Genomic DNA, 6,689 nt, shown 5'->3' on the forward strand with positions numbered 1-6,689 from the left:
AGTCGGGCATCCCGCTCCCCTCCCCCCCTGCCCCCCCCCCCCCGGCCTGTTCCTGGTGTTTCCCTCGGGGAAAGACTAACCTGCCCTGGGAGGGACCAGAGGGCATCCCCTGGGACGCCGTCACTGGGGGACACGAGCGTTTTCCAGGACCCAGGGAAAATAGACCCACACGAAGATAGCCAGGGAAAGGGGATGAGCATCCTGCTGGGGGGACCTGGGCATCGCCCGGGGGGGACGACTCACATCTTCTGGCCTTTCAGTACTTAAGGGGGGCTTATAAGAAAGATGGGGTGGGACCTTTTAGCAGGGCCTGTAGCTATAGGACAAGGGGTAATGGCTTTAAACTGCAAGAGGGTAAATTCAGACTAGATCTAATTAAGACGTTTTTTATGCCGAGGGTGATGAGACACTGGCCCAGGTTGCCCAGAGAGGTGGGAGATGCTCCATCCCCGGAAACATTCCAGGCCAGGTTGGACGGGGCTCTGAGCAACCTGATCTAGCTGAAGATGTCCCTGCTCACGGCAGGGGGTTGGACTAGGTGGCCTTTAAAGGTCCCTTCCCACCCACACCATTCTGTGATTCTATGTCTCCCAAGCATCCCTGGAGAGGGGAGCCCAAGTACCCCCTGCACCCAGCCTTGTACCCCCAGCCCTGGCTGTGCCGCTGGCTTATTAACCCAGTACTTAGGAGTCGGGTTAAGGCAGGAGCAGAATTAGGGCCAAATCCCATTCTCTTTAAACCTTCCACTGATGTCCTGGCAGCTGGATCTCAGGTGAGTCCAGGCACCTTTGTGTGACGGCCAGCCACAACTCAGTGCGTGTAACAGAGCTGATGCACACACGGGTCTCTCCATAGGTGACCCAGGACGGGAATAGCAGCAGCAGCAGCCCCATAAATTAGCAGCAAAGCATCTCTGAGACGCTCCTTCTTCAGAAGTGCCATCTGGTGAGATTGTTTTCGGAGTAGTTATTTATTCCTCACTTTTAAGTGTCTACGGGCATTTTTTTTTGGGATGACCTGCGAGGCCGGCTCTGCCCCCGCAGTCTCTACGAGGCTCCGGGAAAGAACAGCCGCTTGTTCCCAGACCTAAATAAAGTGCAGCTCTGCTGCGAATACCCTGACACTCCTTTCTGAAATCTGTTTGCAGCTCAACAGATCGTGCTGGGTAATTACATTATGCGAGTGCGCGGTACCGGCAGTGGGAATCCAACGCGCTGCTCTCCTCATGGAAAAAACCAGCCTGGTTTTCGGCAGAGCTGGGGCAGGACGACCCTCGGCTTTGGGCTCACTCAGGTGCCTCTTGTCCACGCCATGTGAAATTCGGAGAGCGCTGCCAGCCAGCAGCTCGTTTGTGTCGTGCTGAGTCCCCGTGAAGCCACCCGTGCCGAATGCCACCACAGCCGAGGGCACGGGCAGCACCATGGCTGGGCAGGAATCACCACCTCAACCAGAAAGGTCTTCTTTCCCCCAAAATTCACCCTGAAAACAACCCTCCCGCAGAAAATACGGCGGGATAACCAGGCAGGGGCCCGGAGCGGGGCAGAGCAGCCCTTCGGATCACTTAGTCCAACTTGCAAAACATTTTCGGGGTCGGGGTGGACGCGAGCGGGACGCAGCCCCGGCGTTTCGCGTGTCGCCGAGGAGGATGTCGGTCCCGCCGAGCATGTCCTGCCCCCGCAGTTCGCGCCCCCCCCGGCCTGGCGTAATACAGAAATACAGTAACGCAGCGCCTGCCTTGCCGCAGAGGCTAAATAAAGCAGCAGGAAGAGCTCTGTGAATACCAGCAAGGCGATATATAAACACGTACGTGGATGGCACGGATGCTAATGCGGTTATATAGCCTAAGAGAAATGCCAGGTCTCATATGGAGGTGAAGATGCTCTCACGGCCGGAGGAAAATCTCCGGGAAAAGCCGCGCTCGGCATGAGCCGCCCCAGGCTCAAGTCGGGGAGAGCTCAGAAAGATGGACGTCAGCCAGTGTCCGGTCTGCCTCTCCTCCTCGTGAAAGGAAGAAGCCCAAAGACGCCGGTGACATTTCTCTTTTAAGAATTCCGGACTTAATCTTGCTCAAAATCCCAAGAAGCGGAAACGCAGATGGAAAATGTAATAAATGGAACTCTTTTTTTTTTTTTTTTTTGGACAAGGTTTAACTGAGCTAATTGCATCGCGAGGCATATCTCCAAAAAAAAAAAAGAAAGAAAAAAAAAAAAGAAGGTGTTGTGGTTATGACTGAAAATACCATTCACATAAAATATACAGATTTTTCTCGCACTCGAGATATTTATATGAAGAGGACGGGAAATAGCAGCTGTTTCACTGCGATCCTGCATTATCGCCAGCCGAGTATCTCCCGTCCCAGCAGTTCAATAACAGCATTGTTACTGGCGGGGATGGTCGCACAAGCGCCTGAGCTCTCTTATCTCGTGCATAGTTTTCCCTGCGATTTTGCTAACGGGATAAAAATGATAAACAAAGCAACAGGGTAACGACTAAACCCATCCGGGGCTCCGCACCCCCGCTCCCTTTTCCCAGGGGCTGACGCTTTTATGGGGATCGTTTTTTTCCAAATCCCCTGGCACCGTGCCGAGCCGACCCGTGCTCGCTATCGGGGCTCAGCATCCCCCCTCCAGGGGGCTGGATTTTTAGGATGTCCCGCTAGGAAAAATTTACCCTGGACCAGCAGCACGGGGGGAGGGGACACACCTCAGCATCTGCCCGTGATGCTGGGCTTTCGGGAGGGCAGCCGGCGAGCCTGGTGGGGGTGCATTTGGGGACAGGGGTGTCACCACTGTTGGACTCCGCCTGGCACAGCGTCAGGGTTCCGGCTGCCGCCAAGATTTAGAAATTCTTCCCTGGAGCAGACAGGGAAACAGATCCCAGCTACTGCAAACGGGCCGTGCTGGGGCCGGGGATGGTTTCTCAGCCCATAAGGGGAAGAAAATAAATAAAGAACCACCGGGGCAGAGCCACAACAGCCGGCGCGTTGCTATAAACTCCAGCGAGGAGCTGGATCTTGCTCCGTTTCTTTCATTTCACAGGGGATTTCCAAGGAAGCCCTTCCTCTCTCCCCATCGAGGCTGGGGCAGATGTGTCCCCCCCACCACCACCCCCAGCACAGGAGCAATCGGGATGGAGGGATCCAAGCTGCATCCTGGGAGCTGGGCCTTCCTCCGGCATTTTCTGGGCTCTTTAGAACATTGATTTTTGGCCAGAAATTGCCACTTCACAGTGACATAATCAAGCCTCTGCTTTAATTGGGTTTATGATTAAATGCCTGCGCACATATCAGGACCCTCCTCAGGTTTTTTGTCCCCGATGCTGCCCCACTTTGCTATTTGCCTGGGTGTACCCCCCCTCTTGGGGCAGCAAACCCCCCCGATGGCCCCAACTCCATCCATCCCAGTCCATCCCAGTGAACTGGGACCAGCCGGTCCCCAGCGTGCAGCAGCCAGCGCCGGATGGTGCCAAGCATCCCCAGCTGGCCCCAGGGAGAGGGGGACCTTCCCAGGGGGTGGCCCGGGGACACCCCAGCTCAGTATCCGGGTTGTGGCCGGGAACGGGATGGCCCATCCATGGTGCCGGGGAGGCCGCGGTGGCACGCAGCCATCGGCGCCCGGAGCAGGAATGCCAGCAATGCAGAACCACCCCCGGCTCCCCAGCCAACCCCCCCGCACACCCCGGGGACCCGGAGGGATGCTGGCAGAGGTTGGGGGGGGGCTGCCGGGGCGGGGGTGTGAGTATATTTAACTGGAACCCCCCCAAATCTGATCCTCTTCCATTTGCCCCGCCATCCTCTCTCTCTCTTTTCTTGGGAAGTCAGCAAGGACGAAAATAAAAAGGGGTTTCGCGAGACATAAGCCAAATGGGGCGGGAAAAGAGCATAAAATCCAGCCTGAATTCGCAAGTATTGGAAACACTAAGAAAATCTAATGGTGCACCCGGGTGGGGAGGTGCCCCCCGCCCCGAGTTGCCACGCCACAAGTAATGCCGATACGGTATATTCTGCTAATCTTCCCCGCAGTATTTACAGCTGCCTATAACCCAGGATCCTCTTTAACGTCAAGTCGCAGCAGCCGGATGCGATTAGAGCCTGTGAGATTCCTCAGGATGGCCGGATGGAAAAGCGGGATTGCTTCTTCCCCCGCAACACACACCAGACCCCTCCCCGGCTCCTCACCCGACCCGGCACCCCGAGCTGGGTTTTATTACCAAGTTATTGATAAACCTGGGGTGAGAGGGGCAGGTCGGGCTCCGCTGCAGCCCAGCCCGGCCCATTGCATGGTGAAACACAGGCTGCACTCAGCATCTCTGCACCCCCCCACTAGAAAATCCCCACCCCCTCCTGTCCCTGCTCCTCCATCCCCTCCCTTTTCTGGCACCCTAAAGGGACTTTTGGGGGCTCTGGGACCTGGGGGTTATTCCCAGGGTTTGCTCTCAGCCTGCCCGAGCTGCTGAAAAGCCCACGGAAACATGTTATAAAGCAGGAAAGGCAGCGGCCGGCGATGGAGGGGCGGACGGGGTGGAAAGATCACAGAACCGGGGGGGAATATTTTTAGCCTGTCTGTGTGTCTGCTCGTTGGCATCCCTCGGCGAGCTTCGGAGCCACCCGGCTGACTTCAGTCACATCTGACGGAGGGACAGACATCTCAGGGCTGCTCCCGTTCCCCCCCGAAACAGGGGAGGAACCCCAATGATGAACACACACACGCCCCTCCTGGGAGGGGAGCCGCAGCCCCAATGATACGAGACGTCAGAGAATCCACACCAGCACGGCGGGGCAGGAGGAAAACCAGCCTGTGAATCTCTCTGCTGAAAAATAATGGCAATTCGCCGGCACGCACGTGCTCTCCATCACAGCCAGCAGGTTTGGATTACGGAGCTCGCAGAAGCCACCTCTCCGCAGGGCGAACTCCGGGAACGGAGTTACAAATCTGCACGTTTTGCTGCAAAACTGATCTGGGAGCAGAGGGAAGGGGAAAACCGTCGCTCCAGGATAAAGCCGGGATACAGGTCCAGTGGGTCAGGGAGAAGGGCTGGGCTCGCTCCCTCCCCGTGCAAACCGCGGCGATGTTGGGAATGAATCCTGCACCAAGGGGTCATGGACCGGCCTCCCCTTCGCACTGGGGGAACTGGAGATGCTCCAATGCTCCTCCTCTGCCGGAGTCACTCCAGTTGCACCCTCCTGCCCTAAGCTGGCTGGATTTGTCCCTGCCATAGAATCATATAGAATTGTCTCAGTTGGAAGGCGGCCACCACTCCAGTAGGCTCTGGCCATCAATATGTTTAAAGCAGCCACATCTCCAGCGCAGGAGGATGCGAAAGGCTCCATTTCACGGGGCGGCGTGGGCTCAGCATCGCCTCCATCCCCAGCGCCGTGTCCCGGCGCGCTGGGGAGATGCTTTTCTTTGCAAAGAATGGTTTAAAACAACCGGCAGCAGGCAGGTTTTGGGGCGCACTTCGCAAGGTGGATGATGCTGTCTGTATCCCCAGGGAGGGTGGGAAGAGGGTGGGCAGCCGGGGGTGCAGGCAGACACCTCTTTTGCCCCAGGAAAACAGGACTCTGGCCTCCTGCTTTGTAAATACGCAAGGATTGCAGCAGGGAAAAGCCAGCTCAGGCCACCCCTGTCCCTGTCCCCCCTGTCACCAGCCCTGGGGACAAAGCAGCCTGGGGTGTCCGAGGCTGCGGGGAGCTTGGCCGTGGCCCGATGTAGCCGTCACCCATCTATCAATGATTTACCACCGCTGTGAAGTGCTGTTTGTGCTGCCGGGGCTTCCCAGCCGCCCCAGCCAAGGTCAGCGCTTCGCTCGGCAGGGGGACGGACGGAGGGACGCCGAGGGGGAGAGGGGCCGGTGGGGGCAAAGCAGAGGCCCCTCGCACCCCGCCAGCACCACGGGCTCATCCCAAGCATCCCTCCTTCTCCGAGGGGCAGCCGGGGACATCCCCTTAAATCTTACACCCAAGGGATGCGCAAACAGCCCTTGCCGGGGCTCTGCGTCCCTGGGGGGGGGATGAAAATCCACTTTGGAGACAGCCGCTGCTGGGGCTGGGAACCGTTCCCCGCCGGGGTCACCGACACAGCGGCCGTCACAGCCCCAGGTGCACCAGCAGCCGCCAGGCAGCGGGGTGCTGGGGCTGGACCGTCCCAGGCTCCTGGCACCGAGGGCTCCGGAGGTGCCAGGCAGGATTTGTGCCATGGTTCCACTCTTTGAAGCAGCCGCTGCAGCCTTTTAAACACCTGACCAAACGCAAATTGATTTTTAAGAAACGGACTGAGCAGGCCTCCGCGAGGATCCATAGCCTGGCTAATATTTATCTCATGGGCTCCCACAAATAGCTCGTTAATCCCTTTGTATTTAATTAATGTGATGCAGGACCCAGCCCGCTGCAGCCCAGCTCCCCCGGGCACATTGTTGGGGTCCCCACAGCTCCATGTCCCTTCGCTCTGGCCACCCCCTTTTTTCTCCCCCCTCCACCCAGCACCTCTCCTTCCCCCTCCCTCGCTCAATCCCACTCCCACCTGCACCCCCAGGAGATTCCCCCCCCATCTGCTCCATCACCCCCCGGGGCAAAAAAGCCATTTGCAGGCACCGTCTCAGAAACAATCGTGGGCTTTGGCTGAGCTGTTTGCACCCTGGGCTGGTTCCCCAGGACATCTCACGGGAGAGGTGTCACCACCGAGTGCGCCAGC

The sequence above is a fragment of the Larus michahellis genome, chromosome 4, assembly GCF_964199755.1.
Source record: "Larus michahellis chromosome 4, bLarMic1.1, whole genome shotgun sequence".
In the NCBI taxonomy this organism is placed as follows: domain Eukaryota; kingdom Metazoa; phylum Chordata; class Aves; order Charadriiformes; family Laridae; genus Larus; species Larus michahellis.